The following is a 15,995-nucleotide window of genomic DNA, read 5'->3' on the forward strand; positions in this document are numbered from 1 at the left end:
CAGACCTGCTGGAGGAGATGCTCTGCTGGAGAGGAGGGACTCTGCTGCAGAAGACTGAACTGGAAAGACTAGACTGTGCTTTAGAGACCATGGACTTGGACTGGAGGCTTCAGACCTTCACCCACTGAGTTAAGTGGAGTTTTGGGGAGGCCAAGCCTCTGAACAAGAGGAATTGCTGGGAGTGTGTTTGTAACAATAAATCCTTGTTAATTGCTCAACAGATAAGGAGTTCTGCATTCATTTCTTTGCATGCTGCAGCTGTTGTTCTTGGAAATGAAGGGTGTTAATTAGCCAAAAAGCGGGTGAAGGGAGTTGGAATATTTGGATGGGACAGCTTACTTGTGTGCTTACTCATGAGTAAATGCAACCATATGGCTTACTTTCGCTTTCCTTGGGGTCAATATATTCATCTGCTTGGAGGGAGGGACTTCCTTCTTGGGTGTTTTTTAGGGGCTACTTTCATTGGATAGGAACCATTCTGGTGTCATTGGATGCCTCTCAGCCTGCCCTTTCTGATGAACTATGGCATGTTTGCCTACTCACAAGTAAATGCATGGTATGGCTTGGTTTCATTTTCCATAGGGTTCATGCATTTTTTGGTCATAACCTTTGATGGAAAGGAGATATTTCAATCCGGTTTCTTGCATTGCATTCTGCTGGAAATTCCACATCCAACGGTATATAGCATGATGGGGTTACTCTGAACCTCCATGATGTTAGTGATGTTGGGGCATTTGTGTTGTCACCCCCCAAGGGTGGTACCTGGGGTGAACCGCCCCCCGCTAGCTACACCACTACTCCTGGTGCAATTGCAGCTGTAAAATCAAGATTGGGACTGAAAGCCACTTTGGGTGCTCCTTGGCAAGAATGGTGGAATATAAATTGCAGAGCTGGCCTTGGGGAAATTTGGCCAAATTGGGTCACGCACCTGGAGGAGCCCCGCACTAGGACTGCAATCAGAGCACCTGCAACCACAGCCGGAACCTCAGTCACTCTGGCATTGAATCTTCCATGCTGAGACATCACAAGGAGAGCAAGAGAAGTTCTTAACAAGCAGTTAATTAAGCATTGACTTTTGAAAACAAGCATGTTTGCAGCTGTACCATCTTGGCAACAGACTGCATCATCTCAGCAAAAGTCAAAACATTTGCAGAAAGGATGGTCCATTCTGTTGCCAAGACTTCACAGCTGCATGTACACTCCTGATTTTTTTTCAGAAATGAAAGCTTAACTAACAACTCATTAAGAGCCATGGTTGGTTGTGTGTGGTACATATGCAAAATATACATGCTAGCATATTAAAAATAGAACTCAGGATGCTCTGACTGCAGCTCCTTTTAAAAGGCAGAATGTAAAAAAAAAAAGCAGGTTTTCGCACAACCAATTTCATTTGGGTTTCTTGATGACACCTTTTGGATTGCCAATCAAATTCACATTAAACACGTCACCTGATCCAGAAAAAAATTATGGTGCTTAAATGCCATTGCATCTAACAACTTCTGGATTTGAACCACATGAGGTTACTTTGCAAGGCTGTTGTGGCATCCATTGCTAGGTTGCAGTCCAGAGATTCATACTAGATCTAGGGGGAAAAGAAAAGAGACCAACCAGCTATATCTTCTCCCAAACCTTCTTATACAGTTGGCAGAGCTTATAAGGGAGGTCCAGTACATTGGAAGGTCAGGAGGAGAAACAGAGAAAGAAAGCTTGGTAGAGACATACCTCTATAGTTCAATGAGAAAAAGTAAAGGTTGGTCAGCCCAATCCTAACCCACCCTGGAACGGGCAGGCCAAGTGGCCTGCTTCACATCCAGTGTGGCTGCAGCTCAGCCCAGGGCAAGGGGAAGTGATTCTCTTTATCCTAGGTAATGCAGCAGCAGCCCCAATGATGCTACTCGGATCTGCGCCACCTACAGAAGTGGCGCAGATCCAAGCAGCCTAGCAGTGCACCAGGTCTCCCAGGAGTGGGGTAAGGATCTGGCCTAAGTGCTGGATCCTGGCTCTGCCTCCTGCTCGGCTCCAGGTCACCCACAGGCACACCTGCTGCCTGTCCTTCCCCCACCCCAGAATGCCTTCATTCTGCCCTCTGGTATCCTTCCCAGATCCCTATGCCAGCCTGACATGGCTGGCGCAAACCCACCTTTCCTCTGGCACAAGAGCACAACAGGCAATCTCTGGAGGCTGGCGCACATCTGAGCACTGGCCTCCCAACTCTTGAGGTGGTGCAAAAGAGCCTTACAGCATTATTGTGACACCTCTGGGATGGTGCAAGCAGGGCCTCTGAGAGGAATTTTATCAGGGGGTACAAAGTTTCTTTTGGGCCCCTTCCCAAAGAGGGAGGGGTGAAACTGAGTGGGGGGTGACAATGGGGATGGACAGAATGGGGGCAAAACAGGCAGGAAAAAGTGGCAACTACTGAAATAGTTTTTGGAGCCCAACTCTACCAGTTTTTGCAATGCAAAGCTCAGGTCTACCTGCCTGCCGGGCGTTGTCAGCTAGATACGGAAAACCAAACACACTCCTCTCTAAAATCTTTCAAATATAGAAAATAATTGCAGGAAATTAGTATCATTGCATTTGGGTTTACACTAGAATGGAAAGTGTCTTGTGTGCACCAAAATCTACTTTTGCAGCAGCTGCAGTCCTTGAGCCCTCTACACTCCTTCATGGTTAGCAGATTCACAAGCCAAACTACAAGCTACACAAGTGTAGCAGGTCAGTTTCCTCCCAGATGTGACACTGTTAAGGAATGCATGTACTCTCGGGCCTGATGTGTATGGCTTGTGGCAGTAGTCACCACTATGTGCCCACAGTAATGCCCCCAGCACTCTTCATGGGCAGAGAGTCTGGATGAGATTGGAAAATGTAAGAATTCAGGAAATTTCTGGGCTCTCTCCTTTGGCTCCTGGGCCCCCTTTCTGACCCTGGGCCCGGGTACAAATTACCACCTTTACCCCCCTCTCCTAGGCCCTGGGAGCAAGGGCAGCTATGGATTGTGCTCTAAAACAGGTAGCTTCTGAGTCAACTACCCCTTGGAGAATAAACTGCCCCCTGGTGTCTGACAGATAGTGTTGTACCTACTTCCCACCACAGAGGAATCCTGGGAAAAATCCCAATTGGCCTCTGGAGGAGGGAGAGAGCAGGAAGTACCTGTTTGGCTCTGGCACTTCCAACTTCTTTTCTTTGAGAGGTCTGTGCCACCAGGGATACTCCCAGGTGCAGTGGTGGACTTCCCCCCCCCTCCCAAGGCAAAGGTCTGCGAAACTGCCCCCTCCCCCACGAGATGCCACCCTCCCATGCACAAAGTTGTCTCTACCCCTGAAGTGCAATGGAGCCTCACATGACTCCAGGGAAGCCTTGTGGGGCTTCCCACAGTCTTAACCTGCACTTCCAGAAAACCAGAAGTGCAGTTTCTGACTGCGTTGGGAACCTCAGTGAGGCTTGCTGCATGGTCCTAGAGGCACGCAGACCCACAACCTGGGGTATTTGCCCTGTTTGCCCAGTACTAGGTCCACTGCTGCCTAGGTGATCGTATCTCTGTGTCTTGGGAGCATCAATTGACTTTCATGCAAACAGAGGGAGGAGGAAGTGCATAAGCCAAAAAGATACTTTCTGTTTCTTCTCTCCCCTAGCAGCCAGTGAGGGAAGGTCAATCTGAGAGGAAAGCCATTCCACCTGCCAGCACCACTGCAGCTGTTCCATGCCACATCTTACCTGTCCCATCTTGTAGGCTGGGGAATCTTCAGATGCTGGGGGGGGGGTATAGGGGGCTGAGGGCAAAGGGTACCCTGGCACCAATTCCAGCACCCAGCAACCAGTTTTCAGAAGCATTTTGCCTCTGAACATGAAAAGTTTCATTTAGTAACCCTGGCCAATAGCTACTGAGAGATCTCTCCTCCAAAAATGGTATCTTGTCCTCCTTGAAAGACTGCCACGATAGAGGCTATTGCCACATGTTGTGACAGTACATTGTATACTGCGTGAAGACATATTTTCTTTTGTCTTTCCTCAGTTTACTGCCAGTCATTCACACTGGATGACCCAAGTTCCAGTATAATGGGAAAATGTTCTAGTTAGGAGAGATTGAGCAGCAGTGATTCCACAACCCCCCCCCCCAAATCTGACTTGAATCTATTGCTTTAATCTTCTTTCTGAAACACTGGCTTTCCTGAAAGTAAGGAGCAGAACAGGATGTTTTGCCAGTGTACAGAGGTTAATAGTTCCATTTGCCATGAAGAAGCAAATGACTATTGGGACAATGGTCAGTGTCAACAATCAGTATTGGCAACCTTCAGTCTCGAAAGACTATGGTATCGCGCTCTGAAAGGTGGTTCTGGCACAGCGTCTAGTGTGGCTGAAAAGGCCAATCCGGGAGTGACAATCCCTTCCACACCGGGAGCAAGTGCAGTCTGTCCCTGGTCTGTCTCCCTGGCTATGGGGCTTCCTTCTTTGCCTCTTAGCCTCAGACTGTTGGCAAAGTGTCTCTTCAAACTGGGAAAGGCCATGCTGCACAGCCTGCCTCCAAGCGGGCCGCTCAGAGGCCAGGGTTTCCCACTTGTTGAGGTCCATCCCTAAGGCCTTCAGATCCCTCTTGCAGATGTCCTTGTATCGCAGCTGTGGTCTACCTGTAGGGCGCTTTCCTTGCACGAGTTCTCCATAGAGGAGATCCTTTGGGATCCGGCCATCATCCATTCTCACGACATGACCAAGCCAACGCAGGCGTCTCTGTTTCAGCAGTGAATACATGCTAGGGATTCCAGCACGTTCCAGGACTGTGTTGTTTGGAACTTTGTCCTGCCAGGTGATGCCGAGGATGCGTCGGAGGCAGCGCATGTGGAAAGCGCTCAGTTTCCTCTCCTGTTGTGAGCGAAGAGTCCATGACTCGCTGCAGTACAGAAGTGTACTCAGGACGCAAGCTCTGTAGACCTGGATCTTGGTATGTTCCGTCAGCTTCTTGTTGGACCAGACTCTCTTTGTGAGTCTGGAAAACGTGGTAGCTGCTTTACCGATGCGCTTGTTTAGCTCGGTATCGAGAGAATGTGTGTCGGAGATCGTTGAGCCAAGGTACACAAAGTCATGGACAACCTCCAGTTCATGCGCAGAGATTGTAATGCAGGGAGGTGAGTCCACATCCTGAACCATGACCTGTGTTTTCTTCAGGCTGATTGTCAGTCCAAAATCTTGGCAGGCCTTGCTAAAACGATCCATGAGCTGCTGGAGATCTTTGGCAGAGTGGGTAGTGACAGCTGCATCGTCGGCAAAGAGGAAGTCACGCAGACATTTCAGCTGGACTTTGGATTTTGCTCTCAGTCTGGAGAGGTTGAAGAGCTTTCCATCTGATCTGGTCCGGAGATAGATGCCTTCTGTTGCAGTTCCAAAGGCCTGCTTCAGCAGGACAGCGAAGAAAATCCCAAACAAGGTTGGTGCAAGAACACAGCCCTGCTTCACTCTGCTTCGGATGTCAAAAGGGTCTGATGTGGAGCCATCGAAGACAACAGTGTCAACAATATTGAGCTACCATTCTGCTGCCACACCTAAAGAAGATTTCAATTCTTGTCTGAAAAGGCAGTACCAACACCTCCACAGGCTGAAGAGATATGATGAGGAATCTTAAAGGGAAATGCTGAGTTACAATACAATTAAGGTCCAAATCCTAATCAACTTTCCTGCCCTGAAATCAGTAGCGTAGCTAGGGGGTGCAGGGGGGTAGCAAGTGCACTGGGCTACAGGGTGGGAGTGGGCAACAACCTGTAGGCAACAGCACCTGTGCACGACAATTGGGCTGCTGCTGGCAGCCCTGCCAGTGCCAGGCACTCCAGAGGGAGGAGGGCCAACAGTCATAGTGATGAGCTCAAATGTATGTTGCCCCTCCCCACAGCCCAGATGGAAGGAATCACTTGTTTCTGTTGGGGGGGGGGGGGAATAGTCTAGCCCTCCTCCAGCAGAGCTCAAGGACCGAAGCAGTTGCGGCAGACACGTGGAGGAGCTAGCTCTCTTCCCCTCCCACAGCTGAGACTTCTCTGGGTCCGCCTGCTCATTCAAGCACATGTGCAGCTTTCTTTCACCCCTCCTGCCAGCCCTCTCTCCCTCCATCATTTGTCCACCTGTCCTGCTCCACACGGTGCCCCCTGAAGCCCTCTTTGGCTTCCATGGCAAGAGAGAGGACATGTGCAGAGCAGAGGAGGGAGGCTGCCTGCCTGCATTTAGAGAGGGAGGAAGAAATGTGCTTGTGAGGTGAGTGGGGGCGGTCAGATGCTGGTCAGGGCAGGGTGTGCGTGTGAGTGGAGCCCCTGCTAGGCAGGCAGGGGGAGCCCCCAGAGACCCTAGACTGAGGAGGGGGTTCTCCTTGTGCAGCAGGACCAGCTGCTCCTTGCTCCCCCCCACGCTTCCTACTCTCCTCTGCTCTATTTGCCCTTCCTTAGCCTCCTCTCTCCTCCTGAGTGCCTGGTAGGGCTGCAGCAGCCCAATTGTCTCCACAATTTAAGCCAATAGGGCTTGTTTTTAACTAGACATGCAGAGGATTGGGCTCAGAGGCTGCAAGTCTATCTCCACTTTTCTGGGAGTAAGCCCCATTGACCATAATGGGCTTGCTTCTAAGTAGAGAGGCAGAGAATTGGGCTCCCTTTTGAGGCTGCAATCCCTTCCACACTTTCCCAGAAGTAAGCCCCATTGACTATAATGGCCTTGCTTCTGAGTAGACATGCCTAGGATTGGGCTCGAAGGCTACAATCCTATCCACACATTCCTGGGAGTAAGCCCATTGACTAGATTGGGCTTGCTTCCAAGTAGACATGCAGAGGATTGGGCTCTGAGTTGGCTGACTGTGATAGGTTACCTGAGCATGTGCAGGAACCTGAAGAGGGTAGCAGGCAAGGCACAGCAGCATGGGAGACAAGTTGCAGCAGGAGGCTCGGCCTCATCATTTATTCACATAATTCTTCAATTCCACTTCCTCAAGGTCAGCTGCTGGCTCTTATGATTGTCTCCAGCCCCCTCCTGCACCTCTTAAACTGTGTAAGGCTGCAGTCCCAATTCCTACCTTTCCTCACTTACCAGGGAGTAAGCCCCATTGAATACAATGGGACTTACTTCTTAGTAGATATGAATAGATTGTGCTGTAAATGTGCAACAAGTACTTTCAACGAGTGCTTGCTATTTTAAAATATTAGCTAACGGTTCTCACTCACTTTAACAAACAAAAAGACCCAATTTAATTAATTAAATTTGATGGGGGCTACAGAATTTTTTTTGCACCAGGCAGCAACTTAGTTAGCTACGCCACTGCCTGAAATAGCTGTGTCAATAGGGCATGTGCTGCATCCTGCAGTTGGGGGGGGGGGTAGTCATGGAGACTTCCTCAAGGTAAGGGAATGTTTGTTCCCTTACCTTGGAGCTGCACTGCCCTTACCTTGGTGGTGGAAAGTTGGTTAATTGTGCCCTAGATGAAACAGGATTGAAAAACACCTAATTTTAGAAGGGTGGGAAGAAAAACTATAGTCCACTAAAACACAAAAAAATGAACATGTTTCAATGTGCAATTAACTTCAAGGTTGCGGGTGGGTTATAATCTAACTATTCGTGATTCCACTTTAGCTGGTTCCTTGAAAATCTGGTTACCTACAAAATCAATACAGACTAATGCCTGAGGAAAAAGAGGCTGGAGAGTGCTAGAGGAGAGAGGGGGGGGGAAACACGTCTCAAAGTGTGGGTCGGGACCCACTAGGTGGGTTGCGAGCCAATTTCAGGTGGTTCCCCATTCATTTCAATAATTTATTTTTAATACATTAGACTTGATGCTACCATGATATGTGACTGCATTTGGAGAAATGTGACAGATACATACTTTGAATAGGCTACTATGTTTATGCTTTTTACTCCTGGGTAAGTGTGGGTAGGATTACAGCCTAGGATTGTTAAAAATTTCCCTGCTTGATGATGCCACTTCTGGTCATGACATCACTTCCGGTGGGTCCTTACAGATTCTCATTCTAAAAAGTGGGTCCCACTGCTAAAAGTGTGAGAACCACTGGTCTAAGAGATAAAGCATGACAGTTCAGACTGGTGCTGAAGTTGATTATTCAGTTAGAGATGGCTGGCTGCCTTCATTACCAAATATTGGCAGCCCAGGTGTCGGATAAATGAATCAGGCAAAACAAAGCTGGAGATAGAAAACAGTTTGCTGTTTATTGGAATCGCACTGGGGAAAGAGACCAATGGTCCAATCCTATCCAATTTTTCAGGACTGATGCAGCCATTCCAACCGGGCTTTTGCTGCATTCTGTGGTGGTGTAGAAATCACGGAGACCTCTTCAAGGTAAGGGAATGTTTGTCCCCTCATCTTGGGGCTACATTACGGCTGCACCAGTGCTGGAAAGTTGGATAGGATTGGACCTTAAGGCATCTCACCAAGATTGTAGGATTCAAACACCACTTATGGCACTAAGGCAGTAGTTCTCAGCTGTACACTGCAGCACCCCAGGGCACCACAGCAAACTTACAGTGGGATGTCACTGGCCGCCTCTTCTTATCAGCTCTTCCAGGTGCTGCCATCTTGGCCTGGCTGAGACTGTGAAAGATCACACAAGATCTTGGGCAATTCTTGTGCTATTGTTGCCGCAACATGGTGCTGTGAAAGAAAGGCGCTGTGACCATGGTTTGGGAACTGCTGTACTGAGGAACAAAGAGTTAGCAATAGAATAGCAGACTTGCAGCCCAATCCTATCCACACTTTCCTGGGAGTAAGCCCCATTGATTGTAATGGGACCTACTTCTGAGTAGACATGCATAGGATTGGGCTGTTATTATTTACCATAAAACAAGCAAGTGGGACATGACTCCACAACAGTCTGTTTCTTGTTGCCAATATAAGGCTACACTTCTGACAGGGCTAGAAGCATTAGGAAGAAAACAATGACCACAAGCTCCTTTGATAAGCCTCTATGCACTCCAGAGGAGAGAGCTGCAGTAACTCTTCCTGTTTCACACAGCAATATTTCAGGGCCACTGACATGATGATGTTTGACTTATGCTTTTTAACAGGGGCAAAGGGGACTAAATATAGGGTAAATACAGGCTGAGTATTCTTTATCTGGACTGCTTGGGAAGGGAAGGTGTTTGGAGTTTGGCTTTGTATTTTGGAATAATATATAAATTGTCTGCATATATATCAGCCGTGCATCACTTAGCAACAGGGATGCAAACTGGCACCCCCATTGCCAAGCAAGGCTTGACACTAAGCCTCCAAAGGTGAGATGAGCCATGCTTCCCTGCCTCCAGAGGCTTTTCTGAGCCTCTCAGAAGCAGCGTGCATCCATGTGTTGCCTCTATGAGGCTCAGAATGCCCATTTTGGGCAAAAACATGCAGCTTCTGGTTTCCCAAGAAACCGGAAATCGCATGTTTTCAGCTGAAATGGCCAATCGGAACCTTGTAGAGGTTCAGAAAAGCAAGGCTCAGAAAAGCCTCCAGAGATGAGGGGACTGCGGTTCCCATTGGCTTTGGAGGCTGGGGGGAGGGGTGAACAAGCACCAGTGGTGGCTGTCACATATGCAGGCTGCTGGTGGTCAGAACGCTTAGCGACTTTCACCTATAATGAGAAATGCTTTGTCTTGCTATTTTCACTGTTACCCATATGGGTGTCTGCTGGCCTCTGACATTTTTCAACATTGCCTTTACAGGTACAGAGCAGAAAATAGAATTTATAGCCTGTACCTGCACTGCACATGGGAATGAGGACAGGGAGCACAATGTTGTTCACACTGCAGAAAACACCACACAGTTGGTCCTTGTATTCACACTGCATTCACTCTTCCTCTATTCACAACCCACAAGCGCTCCCTCTACAGCCATCAAGTTACTTGATTTTTTTTTTCCCCCATGAACCACTTTGTGAACTTTTTTTTGTTGAAAAGTGGTGTATACAGTAACAGCACTGTTACTGTTGTTGTTCTTTCCAAAAGAAAATGAACTTCTTCAAGTGCAGTTGTTCCGCCTCACAAGGGAAAGTTTTCCTGCGGGCCAAATGAGTCATTCAGGGCAACTGCATTTTTTAAATATGTGCTTACCTCATTCACTGATAAAGTAGGGCTCTCTTTTTTCTTATACCAAAAGGTGCAGACAATAATATATTTTTCTCTGTGCTTTGAAGAAAAAATATTAAAATTAGAAGTATCTTACAAAATTGTAGAGCGCAATCTTATGTGTGTTTCTTCAGAAGTCAGTTCTACTGTGTACATTGGGGCTTGCACCCTAGTAAGTATGCTTAGGACAGCACCCTTAATCCAGAAAGGACTTTGGAAGAGGGTTTATCTGCTTTTCTCTATTCCCAGAAAAAATCTGGGGAAAATCTGTACAGTTCCACAAATCCTTTAGGTGCTTCCGTCTGTCAAAAGAGGGAAGCACGTAGAATAATCTCTTGTTATCCACTTCCTTATCCCCCTTTAAAAATACTAATCCCTACTCTGCACTCAGAAAAATGGACATTTTTCAACATTACTCAGAGCTTTGATTATTTATCTTGCTTTTAAAGTGTGCAGCTGTTTATGCAAGTTTGGTAAGGGTTACGCTGCTCTGTGGTATTCTGTGTAAATCTTTGGAATTGAATAGCTCAGTTTGGCTCATCTTCCATGTGAATCTTCATCTTAAGATTCATATACTGGTTCAGAAATTAAACTGTATCTAAGTAATTTGTGGGAATTGAGGATTGAAAATCAAACACCATTTAGCAAGATGTAATCTTCAAAACATTTATATTTGAGTAATCTTTAACCTTTTTTTAAAGCTAGTAATCCTCTAATAGTTAATTATACAGGTATAACCTAATTATCCATGGATTTTTTACCTGAGGTTTTAGCTCAACAAGATGAGAAGGGCCCTTTACATTAAAGGAAAAAGTCTAACAATAGCCTTGTTAATTTGAGAGAGGGCAGCTGGTTGACAATCCATCAATCATTCTCTCCAGGCATGTAGAACAGCTTCACTCTAAGGCAAGTGACCTCTCCCTTCCCCCTCAGCACATGAAAGAAAGATAATCACTTTGCTCTGGGTGAAGGGAAGGGTTGCTGAGTCAGAGTGAAGCCTTTCTAAGCACCTGAAGGAAGACTGATTGATGGGTTGTCTGCCTAATGCCTCTGTCTTACATCACAAAGGTCAGCAAACCTGTTTTTAAATTGCCTAGCAGAGGGACATTGTTTTTTAAATGGATTTGCTTTAATGCGATTTTTGCCATCCAAGTGAGTTCTGGAATAACAAGACTCACCCTGTATTCCATTAATTATATTACTTCCCTGCATTTTCAGAATCCCTCTGATTTTGCCCAGTATTTTTCAATATGGCAAATTTTTCAGGTCAGTTTGAAACTTTTGAAGACTTAGAGCTATGAAAACAACCTTGGTGGATCAGACCAAATGTCCATTCAGTCCAGCATTCTATTAATCTTCCACAGTAGCCAGTCAAATCCTCCTGTCAGATTCACATAGTGATGCTCATCTCCTACTACTTGTCCCCATCAACTGATTCTCAAAGGTTTAGTACCTTAGACCATGGAGATTCTATTTCGCTTTCTCAAGTAACAGCCACCTAATAGGCCGTGAATTTCTTAAAACCAGATTAGACATTTTAGAGGATCTGCTTTAGCTGTGCACCAGCGCTGACTTTGCTCTAGGAATCTGTGCCAAAGAGAGAAGAAGTATTTGTGACAGACCTTGGTGCCAAATTACAAATCAGGTATTTGCTCATCTGGCTTTCAGGGACTTTTTTTCTTGCTTTGCCTGTATGCATTCAATAAATTTTGGTTAAACCAAAAACAGGCTGGAGTAGACAATCCAAACAATGTCTATGCTGCTTAATCCCTCATGGGCACAGCTGCACCAGCATTGGAAAATTGGATAGGATTTGACCCTATACCTCTTGAGGCAAAGATCCATCTTTTCATTGCACTGCACTGCACTGGAAGAAATTGCATGAGGAGTGTGGTAAGCAGCTGCTATTTTTTTTCCAATTGTTCAGAGGCAGCAGACCAAAGGCAGTATCAGACAGCATCAAAACAGCCTGGAGCCAGCTCTGTAGTTTGAATTTAAGGAGAGGAATGCAGAAAGCTGTATGTTTTTGAGTTGAAGTTTAGTGAGACTGAAAGTAGCTCAAGGACTGTATGAGTCAACACTGTTGCTTGGGGAATCTGAGGCTGGTTTTGTGGTTTTGCTGCCTGCTGTGTAAGGGGCAATTTCTAGCACACTTTGCTTCCACTACTGGAATATTTTTATCTGAAACAAATATGATGCTGTCTCCAATGATCTCTCACTGAAAGGAAATGAAATCTATAGCACCGCCCCATAACTTCTCATTGCTTGGGAAAGTGGGGAGAACATATTACAATGGGGACGCTAGCTTAATTCCTCTCCCCTTTTCCAAAGCAAGCAATACAAATGAAAAAGGCTAAAGCTGAATTTTGGAATGTGTGAAGAAAAATAAAAGTGCCCTTAAGCATGTGCAGAGTGCCCTGCCCAAAGCCTGCCAAAGCAACACCAACTTGACCCAAACACTTAACAGCAAGGATCAGGGCTTTTCAGAGCTGATAGCATGATGGCTTGCCTCATCTTTTAATGTCAAAATCATTAGTTCCTTTTACAGATGCAAAAAGAGATCACAGGATAACAGCATTGGGTAGCTTTCTAACTACAATATCCAGCTGCAGCCATTGAGAAATACTTCCAATTAAGGGCCCAAGCATATGGTTGCCCTGCCCTACCCTGCCTGAACTCCCATTCCAGCAGCACAGAGTGCTTACTGGCAACACAAGAGCCAGGTTGCTGCAATACACTGCTTGGCAGCTGCCACAAACATTAGCAGTGTTGGCGGGGGTGAGCTATGGGCCGGGAGGGGGAATAATAGGGCATGTTGGGGGAAGAATCGGGAGTGTGTTGGGGAGGGAGATGGATCTAGCAGCACTCAGGGACACCAGATCCAATCCTCCATTTTCTGGCCTGTTCTCCCGCGGCTCTCTTTAGTTACCTACTATATAGCTGGTATAGGTCTGAGGAGACCCATAGGCCATCAAGGGCCTATGCAAATGTAAAAGAAAAATATTTCTTCTTACCAGCCTCCTAACCATAGTAAAGTTTCCTCTTACCAGCTTTCTCACCATCAGGGCCTAAGAGGGGGGGTTAAAGGGGGTAATTTGAACCCAGGCCCAGAGTCAAAAAGGGGGCCCAGGAGCCAAAGGAGGGGGCCCAGAAACTTCCTGGGATCTGACATTTTCCTACCTACTCAGACTTGTTGCCTGCATGGAATGCTGGAGACACTACCACTGGCAAGCCATATATGCTGGGTCAAGGAATGCATACATGATGCTCCTTAACACAGTGTCAAATCTGGGAGGAAACTGGATTGTTACAGTAGCTCTTTGGCTTGTGGATCTGCCTACTGTGAAGGAGTTGCAAGACTACAGCAGCCACAGAAGCAAGTTTTGGTATCCAAAACTAGACACTTTCCAGTCTAGTGTGAGCCTAAATATGATGACACTAATTTTTTGCATGATTTTCTACATTTAAAAGATTTTAGAGAGACTTAGGAGTATATTTTGTTTTCTGTATTACTGTATCTAGCTGCTGATGGCACATGGGTGGGTAGAGCTGGGCTCCAAAGACTTTTCCAGCAGTCTCCAACCTCCCCCAATCTTGTTTTGCCCCTCCCTACCGCCATTCTGCTCTCCTCCACTCTGTTTCACCCCTCCTCCTTTGCAAAGGGGCCCAAAAGAAACTTTGTACCCCTTGATTAAATTCCTCAGAGGTCCTGCTCATCATAGTAAGAAGCAAATTGGGGATTGGGCTTAAATATGATTGCTCTTCCTGAACCCTCTGGACTTCCTGACATGTCCCATCCTCTGATATAGGTCCCATCCTCTGACATGTCCCATCCTCTGATATAGCACAATCATCTGCTCAGTTTTGTCTAGTTTATTTAACCTCAAATTACTGTAAAAGCAAAAATATACCATTGCATTCTACAAAGATCTAAAACAAGAGGTTAATCACTGCCGTCAGCAGCACAGACAAAAGAGTGCAGCAAACTAGAAGGTTTTGCACTAAGTGCTGCATACATAAATATTCAAATGTCTCACTCTTTGTGTAAGACAATTAGCAGCTTCATTGTGCCTTAAAATACCCCAAGCTTGTTCCTCTTGTAAAATTGACTCCTAATTCCTAGGCTCTCTCAGACCCCATCTTTCAAAGCTTCATTACACAAGGCTAATAGCTCTTTTAATTGAATAGGCCATAAGTTATTGAAATGTGTGGAAAGAATCTTTTCAACAATTATGGTAGTTCACTGTAGTAAACTGGGTAGTGGGGACTTGAATAAATGGATATTCATTCGGACTGTAGAGAGCTTTCCAGCATGCTTTAAGGATTGTTTTTTTTTTCTTTTCTTGTTTTTGTAGATTCTTATTTATCATGGGTTCCAGGGCACTGTGAATGCCTCCAAGGCTTCTTGCTAGGCCTATGAGTTGCAAAATGGCTATTCCTTTCTATACAGAGCAGTAACTTGTCTGGTTTTTACAGGAAAAATTATTGGTGCAGTTTCACAGGAGTGCAGCCAAGCTGCAGGCTGTGATACTGACTGCAGCGCATGGCTGGGCACCTGCACCATTCCCAGGCTCCAAGTCACGCGGCCTGCTCCCATGTGGAGCGCGCTGCGACCTGCTGCTCTGGGCAGGAGCCCCTCGCCAGCAACCCCGGGTGGCTCAGCAGCAGGTGGGTCGCGCCCTCCTGGGAAGTAGCAGCAGGAGCTGCAAGCGCCAAGTGCGCTGAGACCAACAGGGAGACCTGGCTCTGAGCTGGAAGGCAGCAGCCCGTTCCCTCCACTTGTGGAGCCAGGGACTGAGCGCACCCTCCAGGAACGTCTGCTCAGAAGCAGGTCCCCTGCACTACATGGAGCCCACTTCTGATCCTTCCCTTGGGCAGAGCTCATCCAAACCCCCATCCCCACCTTACAGACCAAACACGGCTGGCACGTGGGATCCAATGCAGAAGAGGCTTCCTCTGAAGTCGCACTAGTCTGAGACCGAGGTGGCTGGATAGAGTCAGGTCAGTACTGTGCCTACTGCTGCTGAGGAACGAAGAGGCTGGGAAAGCACAGACTGTCCATAAATATTGAATGGCCATAAATATGCATCATATGAAACTTAATATATAAAGCAGTGTTTCTCAAACTGTGGGTCGGGACCCACTAAGTGGGCCGCGAGCCAATTTCAGGTGGGTCCCCATTCATTTCAATATTTTATTTTTAATATATTAGACTTGATGCTACCATGGTATGTGACTGCATTTGGGGAAATATTACAGACTTGTACTTTGAACAAGCTGCTATGTATGTTCTTTTAACAATGATAGTCAATGGGACTTACTCCTGGGTAAGTGTGGGTAGGATTGCAGCCTAGGATTGTTAAAAATTTTCCTGCTTGATGATGTCACTTTCCGTCATGATATAAATTCCAGTGGGTCCTGATAAATTCTCATTCTAAAAAGTGGGTCCCTGTGCTAAATGTGTGAGAACCACTGATATACGGGATATATCAATACAGTTTGGAAAGAGAAATTGTTACCTCTCCGCTGCCCCCTTCCCAATAAGAACATAAGAACATAACAGCCCCACTGGATCAGGCCATAGGCCCATCTAGTCCAGCTTCCTGTATCTCACAGCGGCCCACCAAATGTCCCAGGGAGCACACCAGATAACAAGAGACCTCATCCTGGTGCCCTCCCTTGCATCTGGCATTCTGACATAACCCATTTCTAAAATCAGGAGGTTGCGCATACACATCATGGCTTGTACCCCATAATGGATTTTTCCTCCAGAAACTTGTCCAATCCCCTTTTAAAGGCGTCTGGGCCAGACGCCATCACCACATCCTGTGGCAAGGAGTTCCACAGACCGACCACACGCTGAGTAAAGAAATATTTTCTTTTGTCTGTCCTAACCCGCCCAACACTCAATTTGAGTG

This window comes from Tiliqua scincoides, chromosome 4 (assembly GCF_035046505.1).
Source record: "Tiliqua scincoides isolate rTilSci1 chromosome 4, rTilSci1.hap2, whole genome shotgun sequence".
NCBI classification, from domain to species: Eukaryota; Metazoa; Chordata; class Lepidosauria; order Squamata; family Scincidae; genus Tiliqua; species Tiliqua scincoides.